At 45.1% G+C, this 23,677-nt stretch overlaps 1 protein-coding gene and 1 pseudogene across 2 annotated transcripts in view; both read left to right on the plus strand.

Annotated features, from left to right (window-relative positions):
- The window catches only part of LOC126292223 (G-protein coupled receptor moody), a 1,247,805-nt gene that overhangs the window by 50,340 nt on the left and 1,173,788 nt on the right, over positions 1-23,677 (plus strand). The window lies entirely within an intron of this gene.
- LOC126292335 (5S ribosomal RNA) lies at positions 7,082-7,199 on the plus strand (annotated as a pseudogene).

A 23,677-nucleotide genomic window follows, 5' to 3' on the forward strand; every position in this document is an offset into this window, starting at 1 on the left:
GATATATTAGTATGGGTGTGAAGTACGTCTTGCTCAGCACTTCATCACACTTCATAGGATCCTTTCCGAAAACTTAGCCCCAAACACTGTGGTAAAATGAATAGCTCTGTTTTACCCTTTTGCTAATTTCTGCCTAAATCTTTACATTCTCCATTATCACGTTTCCTTGACATTTAAAATTAATTTTAATTTTAATATTCATTTTCTCCTTCCCTTCTCTGTATCCTCTGGCTACCACCGTAGTCCTGCTATTCTCTGCACAGCACTTCATTCCATATTTTTCGATCTTTTCATTTAAAAGGTCTACTTGTCTTGTACATCCATACTCTTGGTTCGCCACAACACACTATCATTGCCCTTCCTGTATGAGGGTGTTGAACAGTAATTATTGTGTCGAAAATAGCCCTAAAATTCTTTTATATCTGTTGTGATTATTGACTTATTTCTTAGGTTTTCAAGTTATGTTGCACCTTCTTTGCTTTATTGTGTAGCTTGTGATCAGCAGCATAATTATTACAAATTCTATGGCGAGCTAACAGATCACTAGATGTATAAAGGTAATTTTGATGCGCGAAAATATTTCGTGAATACATTTTGCTATTACCTTACAGCTACTTTCGTAGCGTTTTCCTTCAGTTGCACGCTCATAGTTTGCGCAATTACACGCACAAACGTGATATATGGTTTAAAGAACTGCACTAGAAAGTCACACTATTTTGTACTTGACAAAACGTAGCAGGAATATGAACACTTCCTTCGGTTACCTAACTCATGGTTCCGTGATGCCTCATTATGTGTGCTATCAACCGATCACTTTTTCTACTCAGGTTGTGCCATTCTTTCCTCTCCGATTCGATTTACTAACTCTTTGTTAATTCTTAAATCTACCAGTCTAATCTTCAGTCATTTTCTGTGGCAGCGTATTTCGAAAGCTTCTATTCTCTTCTTGTCTGGGGCGTTTATCGTCCACGTTCCCCATTCGTATGACGCTACACCCTACACGGATACTTTGTGAAAGCACTGCCTAATATCTAAGTTTATGTTGTATTCTTTTTTTTCTGAAAAACGTTTCCCAGAATTACGAGATGGCATTTTATATCCTATTTGTATTTGCCTTGGACAGTTACGTTGCTACCACACCGGAAAATTGTCATACTGTTTGCAGTGTCTTATTTCGCGGTGTTGCTGCAGATGCATCGCATGCCTGAATTCTGGTACACTCCCTTCACCTTGCTGTTCTTTTATTTACGTCCATTTTACAACTATGCTTTCCATGCAACTGATCTAACAAGTTGTACAGAACACAAAATGTGAAAAATTTACTGTTTTAATCTCTCAAATCCTCTCGTGACTTCCGAAAAATCTGAGCGGTAAGTAGTGTACAGAATTGTGTGGTGAAAAATGGGAGACGATTTGAGTGATTTCAGCATAAATACGTAATAGATTATTCAAAACTGATTTTCGTACTTCAGTTATAAAAATGCCGATAAACAGAACACCACTCGAAGTAGAAACAGCCGGTCGTTCTTTGAAGCAGTAAACTACGGCAGAGCTACGGTAAGGAGGAAATGGAGGAGATAATCGACGACCACCATGTTGCATTCAGTACTTACGTAGAGGTCAGAGATACCTCGCTGCCAGGTAGCTGGAGGATGATGGGAACAGTAGAGCACTGAAGTGAGATGGAACGTTTGTTGTTATCCCAGTCTACTGGTGTTTTTTTCGTCTTAGGTATTTTGGTTTTGTGAAGTGTATATATTTACTCTTCGATGCACACCTCAGATATTTGGAGCTACTGCTATTACAGTTTAATTTATAATTCTATGAACTGCTGTACTTACGTATCCCTTTTGTGACTGTTTTTAGTTTCTTTCGAATTGTGCTGTTTGCTCTCAAGGCTATTGTAACTCAACGTTTCGATACATTCCGAATTATATGTGAGCTGATCGTGGTATATTATGGGTGCCATGTTCATTTTGTGTTGTGGAATGAGTTCTCCAATGTGAGGGTTCATTACTGACTTGTTGATCATCATATTTAGCTACTCTCACTAGTTACTTTCGCTTAAAATGTCCCGCAGGTTCGGTGTACAATGTGTCCGATGGTTGCCAGCTTTTGAGAACGGTAGAGGGTGATTTCTTGCCAATTATCATATGCACTGACAGGAAGAAAATAGCAACAACAAAAAATTATTGCTGCAGAGTAATGACATTTCTGGAATGGATTTCTCTAGGTACAATATTTAAGTGATTAACATCGCAGAATCACAGTATAATATAAGAGCGAATAAAGCCACTGCAAATGTGAAATGCTGGTACGTTAATAACCGGTGTAACTGCCAGAATTTTGAATGCAGGCATGCAAATGTGAATGCGTTGTGTTGTACAGGTTGCGGGTGTCGATTTTAGGGATGGAATTCCATGCCTGTTGCACTTGGTCTGTCAATACAGGAACGTTTAATAGTGTTTGTCGATGGTGCTGGAGGTGTTCAAATAACTTACGGGTTTGCTGGCGGGTGACGTCGTCGGCCACCGCCGATACTTCGACAGGACCACACCCTGCCATTCTCAAGGCACAACTGCATGGAGGAAGCAATGTGCAACGGAATTTAATACCTTGGCGCACAGAGGAGAAACAAGGAAGATACCACACACAGAACAAGTAATCGTATAGTCAACACACAACCAAAGATAACCAACATCAGAAATATCAATAGTGACTATTAAACAACAGGTGAGGTAGCACTAATTATATCCCTCTGTTTTTTGATGACAGGCAGAGCCGGATTCCAAGCAGCATTTAAACAAAATCCACCATCTCTGTTTATAACTATCAAGCAACCTTATAAGCGGAGATGGTGGATTTTGTTTAAATGGTGGATTTTGTTTAAATGCTCTTGAAATCCGGCTCTGTCTGTCATAAAAAAACAGAGGGATATAATTAATGCTACCTCACCTGTTGATTAATAGTCACTATTGATATTTCTGATGTTGGTTAACTTTGGTTGTGTTGTTCTGGGTATGGTACCTTCCTTGTTTCTCCTCTGTGAACCGAGGTATTAAATTCCCTTCCACATCGCTTCCTCCTTGCAGTTGTGCCTTGAGGATGGCAGGGTGTGCTCCTGTCGAAATATCGGCCGTGGTCGACGACGTCACCCGGCAGCAAACCCGCGAGTTATTTGAACATTCAACTCGCAGGGAAAAGTTGTCTTCCGATGGTGCCACGTATATGTTCGAATGGAGACAGATGTGGAGATTAAGTAAGCCAAGGCAACACGTGGACGCTCTGGAGCGCCTGTTGAATTACAACTGCAGTATTTGGGTGAGTATTATCCTGTTGGAAAACGCTCCATGGGTTGCTGCCCATGAATGGCAGCACAACGGGTCGAATCGGCAGAATGACGCATGAAAATGCAGTGAGGGTGCGTGGGATAACCACGCGGCTGCCCCTGCTGTCATACGACACCGCACCTCAGAACATAATTCCAGTTGTAGGTCCAATGTGTCTAGCACGCAGACAGGTTGGTTGCTGGCCTCCTCCTAGCCAACGCACGGTCATCACTGGCACCGAGATAGAAGCAGGTTTCATCATACAACAGACTTCCACTTGGCCGTCCAAGGAGCCCTCGTTTGACCCCACTCAAGTTGCAAATCGTGTCTGGGTCGCAGCTGTCCATGAGGTAACCGACTAGCAACAGTTCGTTGTGCCACTGTGGTGCCATCTGCTCCTCAAATTGCTGCCGGAGACGCAGTGCCATGGCCCAGAGCCATACGCCGAACACGACGGTCTTCCCTGCCAGTGGTGCCACACGGCCCTCCGGAGTTTGGTGTCCTTGTGACTGTACATTCTCGTGAGCAACGCTGCCAGCAATCATGTACGGTGGCCAACTCTTTCTGCAACGTCGTGGATGTAACATCCGGCTTCTCATAGACCTATTACACGATGTTCGTTCAAACTCAGCAAGGTGCTGATAAAGGTGTCTTTGTCGACTTAGAGGCATTTGTGACTCAGCTCAAGCCACCACGTCCAATATCAAACGTATAACTAACACTTCCTTCTTCTTTCGATTCACCCTCTTTAGGGTACGCTGGATCAATCATTTCTTTGTGCGTTGTTCTTTTCTTAGGGCCCAGTATTTCTTCATTCTTTCTGATCTTCTTCTCCTCTCTTCTTCCAAGATGAAGGGTTTGGACTTTTGTGTAGATTTGTCTTGGAACCTTATGTTTTCAAGTTTAGTAATTAATTTATCTGTTTGATCAATAAGTGAATTTTCTGAAATCTGTAATTCTACTAGGTATTTCTCAGTTTCTTTTAACCAGTTGTGTTTCGTTTCGCGGTGACGGAAGAAGTCAAAGATTTGTATAGTTAATCTAACTAACACTATAATAATAATAATAATAATAATAATAATAATAATAATAACAACAATAATAATAATTATAAAACCGCTGTTCTCCAAGAGGAATGTTCTCAAAAATTACAGGTGACCCTGCCGACGTGGTAGGGTTGTTACGGGGTGGCCATCTGTACCACAGAAAGACGCCCCCTTTGCTGGTATTAACTCATCTCCTTGGACATTTTTTTCTTTCAGTGCATCGTTTTTGTGATATTTGGCTGTCTCAAGTTAAAAAAAACACCTAGTATGAAGTGTGTGTGTGTGTGTGTGTGTGTGTGTGTGTGTGTGTGTGTGTGCAGATTTGTGAATATTATACAGAGAAACTGAGATTCTACATTCGCACAAATAGTAAAAAGCAATTGTTCCTGTTATTTAAACAGAAATAAAATTTAAAATAATCCGATGACGGTGCTGTAAACTCAGCGAAAGGTGTCTAGGTAGAAATGAAGAAAAATTTTATGTTTGCTTAAGGCGGAATCTATCCAAAAACAAATTTATGTCGCCCATGTTGTGAACTTAGCGAGAGCTCATCATGCGCTTCTAACCAAATGCAAGCGCCACATCGTAACTATCTTGGTATGACACTGTACGGAACAATTATTGGTCAGGAAGTGCTGATGAACTCCGAACTAGGAACAACGTCCTGCTCATCTTCTACGCAATCTCCGGAAGTTTTCTGCGTGCGTAAAACCCTTCCCCCTTCCTCTCCTACACTCACACACACTGCTCAAGGAAACAAGGTCAGGCATGGAGGCGTTGACCTGTATCTCCCTTACTCGCCTGCTCCGTGGGCGGGCGGTACGGTTGGTGGTTGAGCCACGGTGTAGACAAAGCACAAATTTCCTACCGTTGCACTAGATAGCGTTTCCTCCGATCGTTTCCGCAGGCTGAACTGAGCAGTCTCGGGTTCAGTGTCGACAGATACTGGCATACGAATCCAGTGCCGCAGAATAAGAGTAGCTCCAGACGCATACTCAAAGGACAATGGTAACTTGACGTCTGCAGTAAAACTCTTGAAACAAAACGAACGAGATGACTGAGGTAGTGGCTACTGCTCAGCACACCGGGCGCACATTGTGTGGGGCCGCGGTTCAAGTCTCCGTCAGGACGTACAAATTCTGCTTTTCTGTACTTCTCGAGAGTACTGAAGGCAAATGCCGAATGGTTTTTGATAGCACAACGGCCGGTTTTTTTCTCATATTTCCTCCAATGCCAACTTGTGCTCGTCGTTGAAATTAACCCCTCATTTACCTTCCGTTTTTCCTGAAGTTCGTTACTGATGAGAGAGAAGCATTCCACAGTAACAATTACAGTAATGGTAATACGACTCTGAAATTGCAGGACAATAATACGCACAGCTTGGATAAAAAGCCATTGCACATGTTTCATTAATGGTGTTGATCAGCTGTTGCCGGCGACAACGGAAGCTCACTTAATTCTCGTCCTGAAGTTTGTAAGCAGTTGACGTCTGCGTCGATCGTAAATGCCGCCTCAATGCCCAGACCAGTGGCATACGCCGAACGCTGCTACTGGAGGACGTTGCAAGTAGGAACAACTTAATGTCGCATCTAAGAGTAGGCTTAAGAAATGTTGCTTGTCAAAGTGCTTCGTGTTTACAATGTATTGATAGAGAATTGTGGATAGTTCTTTCCGCTTACTACTGTGTAAAAGTAACATCAACAAATCGCCAATACACTACAGCAAAAAATTTAAATATCGTATACTGTTGTTGGCTGGGATATCCTACAGGTTCTGCAGCCTGGCGGAAAGGGTGTTCTTCATCCCACGCGCATTGATCCCTACTCTTGCGAATAAACGAGAGTTGTGCCGTAGGTATCTGTGTAAAGTGTAGGCACTGCCCGACCACGATGTTACTGCACTTCTCCTCATGTTGCCGTCGTCGGAAACACGCGGTGACGTTACAATGAAAAAGTTTGGAAGTGACTGACGAAAACGCATCGCACATGGGAATGATTTCAGGACAGTTGTTGATAGTCTATCAAACTATTCAGCGTATCCTCGTGAAATATCACTACAGAAACTCACGGGAAGTCGACCCTGGCGACCTCATTCCCAGGTACAATAATACCGTGGTCGAGTAATGTGTGTGCTGGACGCCTGCATACAGTAGTGTTACATTTGTGTTGTATTACGATCATGATGATGATGATGATGATGATGACAGAGATAGAAGAACAGGGTGAAACCCTACAACGGCACATAGCAACCAAGCTTAACGCCTCCATCTGACGGACGGGTCACTATGAACAGTGTCACATGCCATCACTGTAGATAGGTCTGGGATTCACGCCGGGACACTGGCGCAGAGACTGGTGACTACAACAGGAATTTTACGCCACCACCACTCCTCCCATTTTCCGCCAAATACTGTCATTTAAATTTTCATCCAGCACCCCGATTACGACTGGCTTAGCACCGAATGCAGCACCGTGGCTTAGCGACTGTGGTAATGCGGCGAGCGGAGATACAAACCACTTACTGTTCCTAACACAGGCATTACACAAAGTCGGTCGTAATTACTAGCAAAAGTTGTCAGAGACAAAAGTATACAGTAATTAAAGGAAAATCGTACAAGTAAAAACCGCTCGTATGGTAATTGCGAATGTGTGGTTACCTGCCGTCATTGTGTCCAGAATGAAATATTCACCTGCTTATTTAAAATGTGGCAACGGCCCTGCCGCAGTGGATACACCGGTTCCCGTGAGATCACCGAAGTTAAGCGCTGTCGCGCGTGGCCGGCACTTGGATGAGTGACCACCTGGGCCGCCACGCGCTGTTGCCATTTTTCGGGGTGCACTCAGCCTCGTGATGCCAATTGAGGAGGTAGTCGACCGAATAGTAGCGGCTCCGGTCACAGAATACCATCATAACGACCGGCAGAGCGGTGTGCTGACTCCACGCCCCTCCTATCCGCATCCTCAACTGAGGATGACACGGCGGTCGGATGGTCCCGATGGGCCACTTATGGCCTGAAGACGGGTTGATTATTTAAAATGTAATTAAAATAACCTGCCGATAACGGGTCTATCTAATTAGACTCAAGTTCAGTCAACCCATTTCCTCAACAAGAAATGCAATACGCTCTGGCATTTTACATATTACATCTACATCTACACTCCGCAAGCCACCGTACGATGCGTGGCGGAGGGTACCCTGTACTGCTAATACTCTTATTTCCTTTTCTGCTCCACTCGCAAATTGAGCGACGGAAAAACGACTGTCTGTATGCCTCTGTACCAGACCTAATCCTAGGTCCTTAGGTGGTTGGGAGAGGAAGGGGGTTGTTTCAGGGAAGAGACCAAACAGCGAGGTCATCGGTCTCATCGGATTAGGGAACGATGGCGAAGGAAGTCGGCCGAGCCCTTTCAAAGGAACCGTCCCAGCATTCGTCTGGAGCGATTTAGGGAAATAACGGAAAACCTAAATCAGGATGGCCGGACGCGGGATTGAACCGTTGACCTTCCGAATGCGACTCCAGTGTGCTAGCTCGCTAGCTCGCTTAGGCGCCATGTTTGTATGTTGGCGGCAGTAGAATTGTTCGGCAGTCAGCTTCAAACGCCGATTCTCTAAATTTTCTCAGTTGTATTTGTCGAAAAGAAGGTCGCCTTCACTCCAGGGATTACCATCTGAGTTGTCGAAACATCTCAGTAGTACTTACGTGTTGTTCCAACCTACCGCAGCCCGCCTCTGAACTAATTCGATGTCTTCCTTGAATCCGACCTGGTACGGATCCCAAACACTCGATCAGTAAACTGTTTACACTGGTACCAGCTAAAAGAATTGATCCAAGCCTCCACCTCATATTTGGGTGGAATAACGCACTCGTCTCTGCAGTGAGTTACTAATTCTTTCGACCACCTCCAGATCATTTCGTAAGTCTGTACAATTCGCTGCTCCAAAACTGTACTGTGTCGACGCGACTGCAGTACACTTCGCTTCTGAGACGGCCACAGTCAGAAACGTCCAGAGGAGGTGGTCTTGCAGGCCGAGGTACAGGCGCCTCTCCACCTATCTGAAACTGTACCATGAGTGGTGAGGTGCGGAATCAGAGAAACTGATGGTTTCAGTTAGTTTACTTAACAACTACCTGTTAACTGCAGCTGCGCTCGCGTATCAGTAGGTCTGTTACGTCGCGTGAGTAATCTACCCTACGTGCAGTGACATCAGCTGCTCCGACGTGTTTGCTTCTTCGGGTTAGCAAAGCTCGTGATGTGCTCCCGCCTCATCACCCTCCCCCCCCCCCCCCCCCCCCCCCCTCCTCCCAAGGTGTCCCAACGCATAATGCGTCGGCATACGGAGCGTCGCTGGCGAGCAGTGGAGCGTGGTCAGAAACGCATTATTACTCCGCGATTCACATTTAAGTACCTGGCAGAGGGTTCGTCGAACGACCTTAAAGCAGTTACTCCACCGTTCCACTCTAGAACAGGATGCGGAAAAACTAAAAGTTAAATCTTACCGTGCGAGCTCTGATTTCACTTATTTTATTGTGATGATCATTTCTCACTACGTAGGTCGGCGCCAAAAAAATATTTTCACAGTCTGAGGAGAAAGCTTCTGATTGAAATTTCATGAGAAGCTCCTGCAACAACGAACGGTTCCCATCACAATTCATGTATCCTATCTGTGGCACTCTGTACCCTACTTCGCGGTAATACTTAACAAGCTGTCCTTCTCTGCACTTTTTCAGTGTCCTCCGTCAATCCTAACTTAAGTGGATCCCACAGCGCACAGTAGTTTTCCAGAAGAGGGCGGACGAACGCAGTGTAAGCAGTCTCTTTAGTAGGCCTGTTGCATTCTCTGCATGTTCTGCCAGTAAATCACAGTCTTTGGTTTTCTTTCGCTGCAACGTTACCTATGTGATCTTTGCAACTTCATTTACTCCAATTGTAATCTCTAAGTAATTATTTGAATTGGCCGCCTTTAGATTTGCGTGATTAACCGCATAACCAAAATTTAGAGGATTTCTTTAGTACCCAGGTTGATGACTTCATACTTTTCATTATTTACAGTCAACTATCACTTTTGGCACCACTTAGACAATGATACTGAATGAGCAATACATTACACGATATAAGCACTATGTAACAAGTATTATGGAAGTAAGGATTAAACACTCTGAAAATTGCATAGTCATTTGTATTAACTACTTTGGATCGTATCACAAAGCACATATCAACCAATGAAAGCATTTTCACAAATATGATAAAGTTTAAAAATCAAAGAGTAAATTGATTTTTCAAACAGTAAATATTTTTCCTAATTCGCGTGATATTCTTCAATCCAGTATGTATCTTGTACTACACACTTTCTAAAGCAGCCTGTATTCTTCCTCAGCCTTCCAGCTATCCCCATAACAAATTTCATCAACATCGTTCTCAAAAACGTAAGAAACAGTTACTTTCGCATTTATAATATTAGTATCAGTGAAGCTTTGAGTTATGATATCATTTTTTCAGTGAACCGAGTCTGATGACTTAAAGCGTATATGGTGCCCCAAGCTATACACAAGTTAGCTGCAAAACCGCATGACAATTGGCTTTGTAGTTTTGGAGAAGCGTGTTCAGACAGACACACATGCAAAACAGTTCAAAATGTTCAAATGTGTGTGAAATCTTATCGGACTTAACTGCTAAAGTCATCAGTCCCTAAGATTAGACACTACTTAACCTGAATTATCCTAAGGACAAACCCACACACCCATCCGCGAGGGAGGACTCGAACCTCCACCAGGACCAGCCGTGCAAAACATTCTACTTCTTATTAGTATAGATAAGATCAAACTTCCAAAAAAGAAACAAGAAGCTTCAGCTGTCTTAATGTTCTACGTGCACAGTTTAGAAAAAGCAGTTTACACACTTTCCCTCACCAGAAGACATTCAGAAAAAATGAGGGCACAAACAATAAGGTATGCAAAACAGTTGCAACGTTAGCAGCCTGGAAAGCTAATAAAGTAAAGGAAGGCAATAATTAACTAAGTACCTTCACGACGACCAGTGTGGTTAAATGCATTTAGAAAACAGTTACACTTTGTAGTCTGCGTTAGTCGGCATACGGGGTAAGCAAAATTCTTTATTAAGATACCGTTTGGCTTAATATCAGTAACAGCAGTGGGATTAGGTTACCAAAAAAATAATTTAACTGTGCTCCTCAGGTGGTAAATTACGTTTTAAATGAGTTACCAAGACTTAGGCATGAGCTCTTGAGCAGGAACCATTAGAAAACAAGCCCATCCACTAGACTATCTTTTTACATTTTTAATTCCTTGCAGTGCGAAGGTCCATAAACAGTTAGAAACTACCTGATACCCAGCACGTGTCTTTACGCCTTTAAATACTACTTGCACAAGCAAACAGTTACAAACCAGAATTTTGAAATACACAAAGGAGGTCAAACATTTAGTATCAAGACAGTAAAAAATAAAATAAGCATAGACTAAACAGCAATCACCAAAAGGTCACTAGTGGGAGAGACCATAGGAATCGAAATACAGGGTTCTAACATTCTGCGTGATGTCTGTTTGTTCTATATCGTGTCTCCCTGCCACTTTCGCGCAACGACGCTCTGAGCGTGTTTTTTAGGGAATTGACTCGTTTGAACCTGGGACCTGTTGCTGGTAAGGAGACGCCAGACAACACATGACATGTAGAATTCAGAAGAGTTCAGTGGGACTCGCGATGATACAACCAAATATTTAATGATTTCAGCGTCAGCTCCACTTCACTCCCTGTAAAAGAATCTTAATACTAACTAAATTTAGTGGAAGGGGTTCAAGGCTTTCGTATTTTTAGTTAGCTGGTAAAATAACGTCGAAAAAGCAGTTGAGCTTACCATTGGAGTTTTTATTCTACTCACAAAACATTCTTTATAAATTGCACTATTGATAAAAGGAAATATTTTAATACAGGATGATAAAAACCAACTGCGTTCAACAAAAATGTGAAGGAACATTCCCTGAATGGGTTTCCAAGTTCTACAATGGATCGAAGGATGACCTATGCCATATCACATCTATAATCTAGGTTTGAATTACGTTTCAAAAAAGAGAAAACTATCGAAAATCCTCTATAGTGACCGTCAATTATCTTTAATTACTTATTTAACTTATCGTAAATTACAGTGGCTGATGTGGCTTCTCAATAAATATACACTCCTGGAAATTGAAATAAGAACACCGTGAATTCATTGTCCCAGGAAGGGGAAAATTTATTGACACATTCCTGGGGTCAGATACATCACATCATCACACTGACAGAACCACAGGCACATAGACACAGGCAACAGAGCATGCACAATGTCGGCACTAGTACAGTGTATATCCACCTTTCGCAGCAATGCAGGCTGCTATTCTCCCATCGAGACGATCGTAGAGATGCTGGATGTAGTCCTGTGGAACGGCTTGCCATGCCATTTCCACCTGGCGCCTCAGTTGGGCCAGCGTTCGTGCTGGACGTGCAGACCGCGTGAGACGACGCTTCATCCAGTCCCAAACATGCTCAATGGGGGACAGATGCGGGTAGTTGACTTACACCTTCTAGAGCACGTTGGGTGGCACGGGATACATGCGGACGTGCATTGTCCTGTTGGAACAGCAAGTTCCCTTGCCGGTCTAGGAATGGTAGAACGATGGGTTCGATGACGGTTTGGATGTACCGTGCACTATTCAGTGTCCCCTCGACGATCACCAGAGGTGTACGGCCAGTGTAGGAGATCGCTCCCCACACCATGATGCCGGGTGTTGGCCCTGTGTGCCTCGGTCGTATGCAGTCCTGATTGTGGCGCTCACCTGCACGGCGCCAAACACGCATACGACCATCATTGGCACCAAGGCAGAAGCGACTCTCATCGGTGAAGACGACACGTCTCCATTCGTCCCTCCATTCACGCCTGTCGCGACACCACTGGAGGCGGGCTGCACGATGTTGGGGCGTGAGCGAAAGACGGCCTAACGGTGTGCGGGACCGTAGCCCAGCTTCATGTAGACGGTTGCGAATGGTCCTCGGCGATACCCCAGGAGCAAGTGTCCCTAATTTGCTGGGAAGTGGTGGTGCGGTCCCCTACGGCACTACGTAGGATCCTACGGTCTTGGCGTGCATCCGTGCGTCGCTGCGGTCCGGTCCCCGGTCGACGGGCACGTGCACCTTCCGCCGACCACTGGCGACAACATCGATGTACTGTGGAGACCTCACGCCCCACGTGTTGAGCAATTCGGCGGTACGTCCACCCTGCCTCCCGCATGCCCACTATACGCCCTCTCTCAAAGTCCGTCAACTGCACATACGGTTCACGTCCACGCTGTCGCGGCATGCTACCAGTGTTAAAGACTGCGATGGAGCTCCGTATGCCACGGCAAACTGGCTGACACTGACGGCAGCGGTGCACAAATGCTGCGCAGCTAGCGCCATTCGACGGCCAACACCGCGGTTCCTGGTGTGTCCGCTGTGCCGTGCGTGTGATCATTGCTTGTACAGCCCTCTCGCAGTGTCCGGAGCAAGTATGGTGGGTCTGACACACCGGTGTCAATGTGTTCTTTTTCCATTTCCAGGAGTGTATAACAGAAACATCATTGCATTTCAGATGTTTAATTTCTCATAGCAAATGTGAGTACCATGAGCTTTAATTGACGATCGACATTAGTATTATGGAAAAAGGGGATGTAACAGATGAGACTTCTGCAGTTCTTTATCTTTTAACAAGGGCTGGGAGTGGTCTTGGCGGTCGGCTGGTGGCGTGGGTGTCTGTCCCTTATCGTATGGCCTCCTAGTTTACACGACTCTGCTCTCGGCTTCTGTTCTCGTTTCTCCCGTCGGAACTGCGTCTGTTTGTCTGTTTTACAGTGGGAAGGTAGGACATGCATTTAGGCGTTCTTGTGTTAGTCTGTAGTATTCCATTTGCTCACTCGTTGATCGTATTACTTTGGTTAATTTAATGTCAGGATTTATTCGGAGCTATGTGACATACTGCCGGATTTGCTATCATGTGAGGGTTTTCATGGAAGGTGTTGGATTTGCCTGGCACCTTACAGGATATTCCAAAAAGAATCACCATATTTACTGATTAAAACATATTACAAACATGTGATGGATTGTAAAATACTCACAATATCGTGAAGTTTTAGTTGTGCTGTTATTAATGCTCTTCGTGTCCACCAGCAGGAGCACGAACATCACCTAGACGATAGCTAAATTTGTCATAAACGTTACTCAATGTTATATAGCCTGTTATTCTGTTCTTTACTTCTAACTCTCGAGGTAAAGGGGTGATAACCACACTTTCCTTCACAAGAAAAAAATCCCATAGCGTCATATCTAGCGATCTATGTGGTCAAGAATGCAGGTCAGTGTCTCTGAGTTCCGTGCGCCATATTCAGCGTCGAGGCAGTGTGTCACTGAGAAACTGACGTGCGTTTTTGTGCCAGTGTGGTGGAAAATTAAGTCATCGCAGTTCTCTATTTGCGTGGCGAGTAGACTTTCGTTGACCCTGTTCAAGTGTTTGCCAAATACTTTCCACCATGTTATCAGAAGTGTGTGTTGATCTGGACTCTTACCTTTCCACAAGCATCTTGTCTCTTCACATTGGCAATCGCAACGACGAGTGTTTTCGGATGCAGGCGGATCAGTGCCAGAACGCCAACGGGAATCTCAGACCCACTGTGTGCAAAACGCAGCACACAAAACGCCTCATGTTTAAAGGACACCATCTTACTTCTGACTAGCTACAAACCCAGAAGACGCATAGATTGACATCTAAGAACAATTGTATGAAACTCTTGGCCATTGACATTCAAAGAACATACATTTACTTGCTAGAATGTTCTATGTTTCGTAATTATTACAGTCCAAAATCAGATCATTCTTTTTGAAACACCCTATATTGCTGGTTGTTTCGGGGAAGGAGACCAGACAGCGAGGTCATCGGTCACATCGGACTATGGAAGGACGGGGAAGGAAGTCGGCCGTGCCCTTTGAAAGGAACCATCCCGGCATTTGCTATGAGTGATTTAGGGAAATCACGGAAAACCTAAATGTGGATGGCCGGACGCGGGATTGAACCGTCGTCCTCCCGCACCCTATATAAATACCAGTTAACGCAGTAGTGGCACAGAAAGAGTCGAAATCCAAGTAACAATAAACAGAAATAAAAGTGAGCACTACTTCTGTCAGTGCCACTGGCCTCACGCACTTCTTTACACAAGTAAAGAGAAATAAAATACCGGGTGATCAAAAAGTAAGTATAAATTTGAAAACCTAATAAACCACGGAATAATGTAGATAGAAAGGTAAAAATTGAGACACATCCTTGGAATGACATGGGGTTTTATTAGAACAAAAAAAAGTTCACAATGTGTCCGACAGATGGCGCTGGACAGCAAAACGTCAGTGACTGCTACCGTGACGGAAGAGAGGTACGCCGATATGTTACAGAATCGCGTCATCCCCACCCTGGCTGATAAACACCTGCTGGAACGTACGATGTTTATGCAGGATGGCGCTCCACCCCATACTGCTAGACGCGTGAAAGATCTCCTGCGCGCGTCGTTTGGTGATGATCGTGTGCTCAGCCGCCACTTTCGTCATGCTTGGCCTCCCAGGTCCCCAGATCTCAGCCCGTGCGGTTATTGGCTTCGGATTTCCTGAAGTTCCAAATGTATCGTGATAGACTGACACCTCTAGCGATGCTGAAAGACAACATCCGACGCCAATGGCTCACCATAACTTCGGACATGCTTTACAGTGCTGTTGACAACATTATTCCTCGACTACAGCTATTGTTGAGGAATGATGGTGGACATACTGAGCATTTCCTGTAAAGAACATCACCTTTGCTTTGTCTTACTTTGCTATGCCAATTATTGCTATTCTGATCAGATGAAGCGCTATGTGTCGGACATTTTTTGAACTTTTGTATTTTTTTGGTTCTAATAAAACCCCATATCATTCCAAGCATTTGCGTTAATTTGCACCTCTCTATCTACATTATTCCGTGATATATTCATTTTTCAAATTGATGCTGACTTTTTGATCACCCAGTACATTCATATGAACCATGTCCACTCGACAGCCTACTGCATGTATGCTAACAATGTAATCGTCTACCAAACGTGACACAGAATTCTTTAAGGAAAAAAATCAACAAGCGACGCTCTTTCGTATTAGAAGAGGACAGCATAACCAACAGAGCCATGTAGTTCGTGGCCGCAGAATACGACAAGGAAGTGTGTCTCGATTACCAGGATGGTAATGAAACCTTACGGCAAAACACAGTGACTTTCCGAAAGTACTCTCGTCGGCACACGGTGGCTACCAAGCAGATGCTGACTGTACTTCCCACGTAGTCCGTGGATTAAATTGAAACCACCACACAAACCCCTTGTCCGCCAGGCGAGGCAGCGTATTCAGGCAGCCTGATTGCAACCCGTGATTCGCCTCTGCCCAAGCAGGAAGCGAACAGCTGCTTCCGCCAGTGTGGCCGCCCCATGAGCGGTCGAAACGTCTGCCTGGATGCTCCAACGGGACCGAACTGCCGAAGTCACATGACGGCCATTACAATTAGCCGTCAGCAGAATGTCGCCCCAAAGTCTCAGCTCTGCAGTGGACGCTCCAGCAACCTCCTTGCCCTAGCTCTTGCGTAAGCCTTTCCCCTTGCGAAGCAGTGCATCACTGTCCCCTTGATAGACGCCCTGCCGCAGTTACTAGGCAACGGCCGAAAGGCTTTACCCTAGAGGGGCACTTACTGACAAAGGCTCTCGCTTGGCTCAGTCCTGCCCCCTGACCCCACGTAAGGTAAAACAGATAGCGGGAGTTCAGAACCCCAAATTTGGGAGAACACCAAACTCTCACCACCCTGGTTACCAGATGCAACTACAAGCTGACTTAAGTATGCACTAACCTGTTCCTGGTGGCTCGGTCCTGAACCAGGAATCTGTGTTGTTGTTGTTGTTGTTGTCTTCGTTCAAGAGAATGGTTTGATGCCGCTCTCCTGTGCAAGCGTCTTAATCTCCAAATTTGTACTGAAACTTACATCGTTCTGAATCTGCTTAGTGTATTCATCTCTTGGTCTCACTCTAGGATTTTTACCCTCCACACTTCCTTCCTTCCTCCCTTCTTCCCAGTTGGTGATCTCTTGATGCCTCAGAACATGTCCTACCAACCGATCCCTGCTTTTGGTCAAGTTGTGCCACAAATTCATCTTCTCCCTAATTCCGTTGAGTACCTCCTCATTAGTTACCTGATCTACCCATCTAATCTTACGCACTCTTCTGTACCATCAGATTTCGAAAGCTCCTGTTCTATTCTTGTCTAAACTGTTTGTCGCCCATGTTTCACTTCCAAGCATGGCTACACTCCGTACAAATACTTTCAGAAATGATTCCCTGAGACTTAAATCTAAACTCGATATTACCAAATTTCTCTTCTTCAGAAACACTTTCTCTGGTATCACCAGTCTACATGTTATATCCTCCCTACTTTTGCCATCATCAGTTATTTTGTTCCCCAAGTAGAAAAACTCATTTACTACTTTAAGCGTCTCATTTCCTAATCTAATTCCCGCAGCATCACCCGATTTAATTCGACTACATTCCATTATCCTCGTTTTGCTTTTGTTAATGTTCATCTTATATCCTCCTTTCAAGACATTGTCCATTCCATTCAGCTGCTTCTCTAGGTCCTTTGCTGTCTCTGACAGACTTACAATATCGACAGCAAACCTCATTTATTACTTCGCTATGCATTTTAATTCCTACTCAATTTTTTTTGTCTCCTTTACTGCTAGCTCTATATACAGATAACGTCGGGGATAGCCTACAAGGCCGTCTCACTCCCTTCCCAACCACTGCTTCCCTTTCATGCCCCTCAACTCTTATAACTGACATCTGGTTTCTGTACAAATTGTAAATAGCCTTTCGCTCCCTGTATGTGACCCCTGCCACCTACACAATTTGGAAGAGAGTATTCCAGCCAGCATTGTCAGAATCTTTATCTAAGTCCACAAATGCTAGACACGTAGGTTTACCTTTCCTTAACCTATCTTCTAAGATAAGTCGTAGGGTCAATACTTCCTTACGTGTTCCAACATTAATTCGGAATCCAAACTGACCTTCCCCGAGGTCGGCTTCTAGTAGTTTTTCCATTCGTCTGTAAAGCATTAATGTTAGTATTTTGCAACCGTGACTTATAAAACTGGCAGTTCCGTAATTGTCACACCTGTCAACTCCTGCTTTCTTTCGGATTGGAATTCTTATATTCTTCTTGAATTCTGAGGGTATTTCGTCTGTCTCATGCATTTTGCCCACCAGACGGAAGAATTTTATCATGGATGGCTCTGCCAAGGCTATCAGTAGTGGCAGTGGAATGTTGTCTACTCCCGGGGCCTTGTTCGGACTTAGGTCATTCAGTGCTTTGTCAAATTCTTCTCACAGTATCATACCTCCCTTCAAATCATCATCTACTTCCTCTTCCATTTCCGTAATATTGCCCTCAAGTACATCTCCCTTGTATAGACCCTCTATATATTCCTTCCACCTTTCTGCTTTCCCTTCTTTGCTTAGGAGTTGTTTTGCAATTAAGCTCTTGATATTCATGTAAGTGGTTCTCTTTTCTCCAAAGGTATCTTTAATTTTCCTGTAAGTGGTATCTATGTTACCCCAAGTGATACATACTTCTACACCCTTAAATTTGTTCTCTAGCCATCTCTGCTTACCCATTTTGCACATCCTGTCAACCTCATTTTTCAGATGTTTGCAAATCCTTCCCTAATTATCTCCCTGAAACTCTTTATAACCTCTGGTTCATTCAGTTAATCCAGTTCCCATCCTCTTAAATTCAGACCTCAGGTTCTGGGAAGCTAAATGGGGAGAACCACATTGACCAAATCCTACGGCCCCACAAACTGGGAAGAATTCTGGCAGTCACCTTCTACATCTACATGATTACTCTGCAATTCACATTTAAGTGCGTGGCAGAGGGTTCATCTAACCACAGTCATACTCTCTGTCTACCATTCCACACCCGAACAGCGCGCGGCAAAAACGAACACCTAAACCTTTCTGTTCGAGCTCTGATTTCACTTATTTTATTTTGATGATCATTCCTACCTATGTAGGTTGGGCTCAACAAAGTATTTGCGCATTCGGAAGAGAAATTTGGTGAGTGAAATTTCGTAAATAGATCTCGCCGCGACGAAAAACGTCTTTGCTTTAATGACTTCCATCCCAGCTCGCGTATCATATCTGCCACACTCTCTCCCCGATCACGTGATAATACAAAACGAGCTGCCCATTTTTGCACCCTTTCGATGTCCTCCGTCAATCCCACCTGATAAGGATCCCACACAGCGCAGAAATATTCTAACACAGGACGAACGAGTGTAGTGTAAGCTGCCTCTTTAGTGGACTTGTTACATCTTCCAAGCGTCCTGCCAATGAAACGCAACCTTTGGCTCGCCTTCTCCACAATATTATCTATGTGTCCTTTCCTGGCTCTGAGCACTATGGGACTCAACTGCTGTAGTCATAAGTCCTCTAGAACACAGAACTACTTAAACCTAACAAACCTAAGGACATCACACACATCCATGCCCGAGGCAGGATTCGAACCTGCGACCGTAGCAGTCGCGCGGTTCCGGACTGAGCGCCTAGAACCGATAGACCACCGCGGCCGGCTGGCCTTCCCAACTGAAGTTGTTCGTAATTTTAACACCCAGGTACTTAATTGAATTGACAGCCTTGAGAATTGTACTATTTATCGAGTAATCGAATTCCAAGATATTGCTTCTGGAGCTCATGTGGATCACCTCACACTTTTCGTTATTTAGCGTCAACTGCCACCTGCAACACGGTACAGCAATCTTTTCTAAATCGCTTTGCAACTGATACTGGTCTTCGGATGACCTTACTAGACGGTAAATTACAGCATAATGTGCGAACAACCTAAGAGAACTGCTCAAATTGTCACCCAGGTCATTTATATCGACCAGGAGCAGCAGAGGTCCCAGGTTGCTTCCCTGGGGAACACCTGATATCACTTCAGTTTTACTCGATGATTTGCCGTCTATTACTACGAACTGCGACCTTCCTGACAGGAAATCACGAATCCAGTCGCACAACTGAGACGATACCCCATAGGTCCGCAGCTTGATTAGAAGTCGCTTGTGAGGAACGGTGTCAAAAGCTTTCCGGAAATCTAGAAATACGGAATCAACTTGAGATATCCTGTCGATAGCGGCCATTACTTCGTGCGAATAAAGAGCTAGCTGCGTTGCACAAGAGCGATGTTTCCTGAAACTATGCTGATTACGTATCAATAGATCGTTCCCTTCGAGGTGATTCATAATGTTGGAATACAGTATATGTTCCAAAACCCTACTGGAAACCGACGTCAATGATATAGGTCTGTAGTTCGATGGATTACTCCCTTCTTAAACACTGGTGCGACCTCCGCAATTTTCGAATCTGTAGGTACAGATCTATCGGTGAGCGAGCGGCTAACCTTACACTGGGCCCAAAAGTGTATCAGGAAAACGAGGTCACCATCCCGCAACGAGACCGGTCACCTTCCGCTGTTGTACTGGGCAGCCTCCCTTCAGTGTGCGAGACGAATGTTGTTCCTGGCCGTCTCCCAGTGTAGATGGCGTTACTCCTACATAGTCTGTGTGCGGTGGTCCTAAAATAGTCTGCCTGTCGAAGCACGTAGAACTGTTCGCGGCGGTCTGACGTCTGTTCCGTGCCGCTCTCAAAGTGGCGGAGTTTTACGGCCGCTGTTGTACGTCCAGAGAGAAGCCTGGTGGGCGCACAGTGCTTTTGTTGTCCCGGGCGCCGCGCCGCGCCGCGCCGCTCCGGCACCTGCGGAGGGAAGTCGCGGCGTCGCTCCGACGGTAGGCGTCGCGGCCGGCAGTAAAAATACCGCGAGACGCCTGCCTGGCCGGGCCGGGGCCGGGGAAGCGGCGCTAAGCGGCGTCGTGACGCCTGCCGTAATATATCGCCGCGACCGCAAATACCCGGCCGGGACAGACCCGGATCCTCTTCGCTTAGCCACGCTCCAAATTTTTTTCTTCCGTCACACTTACTTGCAAGTGGCACTTCTCTCGAGACGTTGAATTTTGAGGCGCTCTGACCTGCATGCTCGATTCTGCGTGTAACAAAACGGTATCGCCAAACATTCCTCCCACATAGAGGAAGAAAGTATATGGACTTGAGCGACGTTTGTCTGCCTGGCGATCGTACGCACCAAGCACAAAAGTATTTGTTTTGTTAATAACACCCCCTTTTGCAACTGTAATTTCTCTCTCCCACACGCGTTTCCCCTTTTTCTTACTCTAAGCCACCTTCAGTGGAAACTAGAACGATACAGTTTTGTTATTTTAGATTATATAACAGTTCACGTCACATTATTTATGTAAATAAGTAAGTACTAACACTTTGTTGGCATCTGCGTTTCCTCTCATCTGATCTGGAGGTCGTACTACAACTTCATTTCCGAAAGTGCGACCTCCAGAGTAGATGAGAGCAAACGCAGATTCCAACAAACTGTAAGTAATTACCTATATAGATAAAAAACGCAACGTGAACTGTTTGATAATGTAAAATTAACAAAACTGTATCGCTCTAGTTCCCACTGAAGGTGGCTTAGAGTAAGAAAAAGGCGAAACACGTCAGACAAAAGTAAATTACATTTGCAACATGAAAAGCTGTTTTTATTTACAAAACAAATATATGGACATGGGTCCGTAAAAGCTTCATTTCCACGTTAGAGCTCAGTTTCTACAACAGTTGAAGACGTTAATCATGGAAAACACCCAGTGAAACAACACATTAGCACAGTGCGAAATACTTTCCTCAATGAAATACTGCAAGCGCCCTCCGTTAGCAACGATACAAGCATCAGCGTTGAATCCCCGATGCGCTGGTTGTGTCTTGGTCAGTAGAGCGCAGAGGCCAAGAAGTTGGTCCGCCCTGGTGTACGCATCTTTCACGATATCTGTCATGTGGAGCCCTACGAACTTTGAGACTGAAATCAGGAGGAGGACACGTTACGCAGCGCTAGGAAAGGCGCGTGTTCTACCAGAAGAGCTGGAGTAGGTTTCTTCTGACGTCCTCCCCCCCCCCCCCCCCCCCCCCCCCCCCCTGTCGAGGCACCGTCGTTCTGGAAATCACTCCCGATAGAAACGTTGAGAATCACGGCCTTTACCAACCGTTTATCCGTACAGCAAATAGACAGTTGCCTAATCGGCGTCTGAGTACTCCTTCACTGCTCTTTACCCGAAAGCAATTTCGTGATGAACAGTAGTCAGTTAATACTACGTGGTTCATCCTAGTACAGAAATGAAGTTAGTCAACACAAGCAGTGAAATTAGTCACATGTCGACATTACTCTAGTTTAATTGGAACTGCACACACTAGTGTGTAATACTGTGTATTGTGAGTATGAAGAAAAGCAGAAAATGATTTCGAACACGGAAAAAAAGTCTTTCCGGATCCATGTCCATGTAACACATTTTATTCCTCTACATGTGAGAAATGTTCCCTGAAAGTTTGGCAGTACCTTTTTGTTACATCCTGTTAGTTTGATGCGACGCGCTCGATTTCATGCTATCATGAAGCGCTCATGTGACTTATTTTATTTTGTATATAAATATGCAACAGGTGCGTGGTTTGTGTGTTTCTCTGTGCGCCTGCGTGCGTGACTGGTTGCGTGCTCCTTCATGAGCGACGTTACATGATGGCAGCCTGTCGAGAAGTTTCCCATGACTTACGAAGCAACAATTTTTGTATTTCTTATGCCAAACACTCAGCGAAATACCAGTACCCTATAGTCTCACCTTACGTAAGAAATACGTTATTTGCCTTTCGAAACACCAAAAAACTGTTGTATCATAAATTCTGAATAAGCTTCTCATGAGAACGTCTGCAGTTAGCAACGATCCTTTGGGCTATGTAACCATGCTAAACAGCGAATAATTAGCAGATGGGCACCTGATGATTTCATGCTGCCAAATCGGCAGCAAACTTTACACTCCCGTGTTGTCGCGATCTTCAGCCCAAACACTAGTTTGATTTAGCTCTTCACGCTACTCTATCATGTGCGAATCTTTACTTCTCTGCCTAACCATCGCAACCGAAGCATCCGTTGGAGCCGGCCGGGGGGCCGAGCGGTTCTAGGCGCTAGAGTCTGGAACCGCGAGACCGCTACGGTCGCAGGATCGAATCCTGCCTCGGGGATGGATGTGTGTGATGTCCTTAGGTTGGTTAGGTTTAAGTAGTTCTAAGTCTAGGGGACTGATGACCTCATAAGTTAAGTCCCATAGTGCCCAGAGCCATTTGAACCGTTTATTCTTAGAGAATCACAGAAATCAATGAGGGGCGATAGACGAGCGTATCCGCGAGCACAGTGCGGCGAAAGTTGGCGTTAGTGGGCCAGAGAACCGACGGGCCTGCCTTTGCTAACAGCACGTCATCGCCCGCAATGCCTCCCTCGGGTTCTTGACTATACTGGTTGTACCGTAGGCGACTGGTCAGAAGAGTTTCAGCTGGTAAGAGCTGGTGGTAGGGTTCGAGTGTGGCGCAGACCAGACGAAGTCACGGACCCAAGCTGTCAACAAGAGACTGCGCAAGCTGTTCGTCGCTCCATAATCGTGTGGGCTGTGTTTGCATGGAGTGCACTGTGGTCCATCTGGACCGATCATTGACTAGAAGTGGTTTTTTCAAGTATTTTGAGACCATTTTCAGCCATTCACGGACTTTATGTTCCCAAACAACGATGGATTTTTCTATGGATGACAGTACTGCATGTCACCAGGCCACAATTTTTCGCGATTGGTCTGAAGAACATTCTGGGCAATTCGAGCGAGTGCTTTGGCCACCCTGATCGCCTGACACGAATCACATCATCACATCGATGAAGTCACTTCGCGCACAAAATCCTGCACCGGCAACACTTCCTCAATTATGCACGGCTATAGAGGCGTCATGGGTCAGTATTTCTTCAGGGGCTTCCAACGACTTGTTATTTCCATGCCCAGGGCGGTTTCTGCTGTAAGCCGGGCAGGTGGTGGTCCGACGCGATACTAGGTTGTTTCCCGTCGCTTTTCTGACTTTCTCACCTCCGTGTATTTTTTTAGAGTCGAGGACCTGGTATTGCCTAGTAAATACGCTAAAGCAGATGCCAGACTGAGACTCATTGGAAGAATGCTACGGAAATGCAATACGAAAACAAAGGAAGTAGGTTACAGTACAGTTGTTCGCCCACTGCTTGAATACTGCTCAGC

The sequence above is a fragment of the Schistocerca gregaria genome, chromosome 9 (assembly GCF_023897955.1).
Source record: "Schistocerca gregaria isolate iqSchGreg1 chromosome 9, iqSchGreg1.2, whole genome shotgun sequence".
Classification (NCBI taxonomy): Eukaryota; Metazoa; Arthropoda; class Insecta; order Orthoptera; family Acrididae; genus Schistocerca; species Schistocerca gregaria.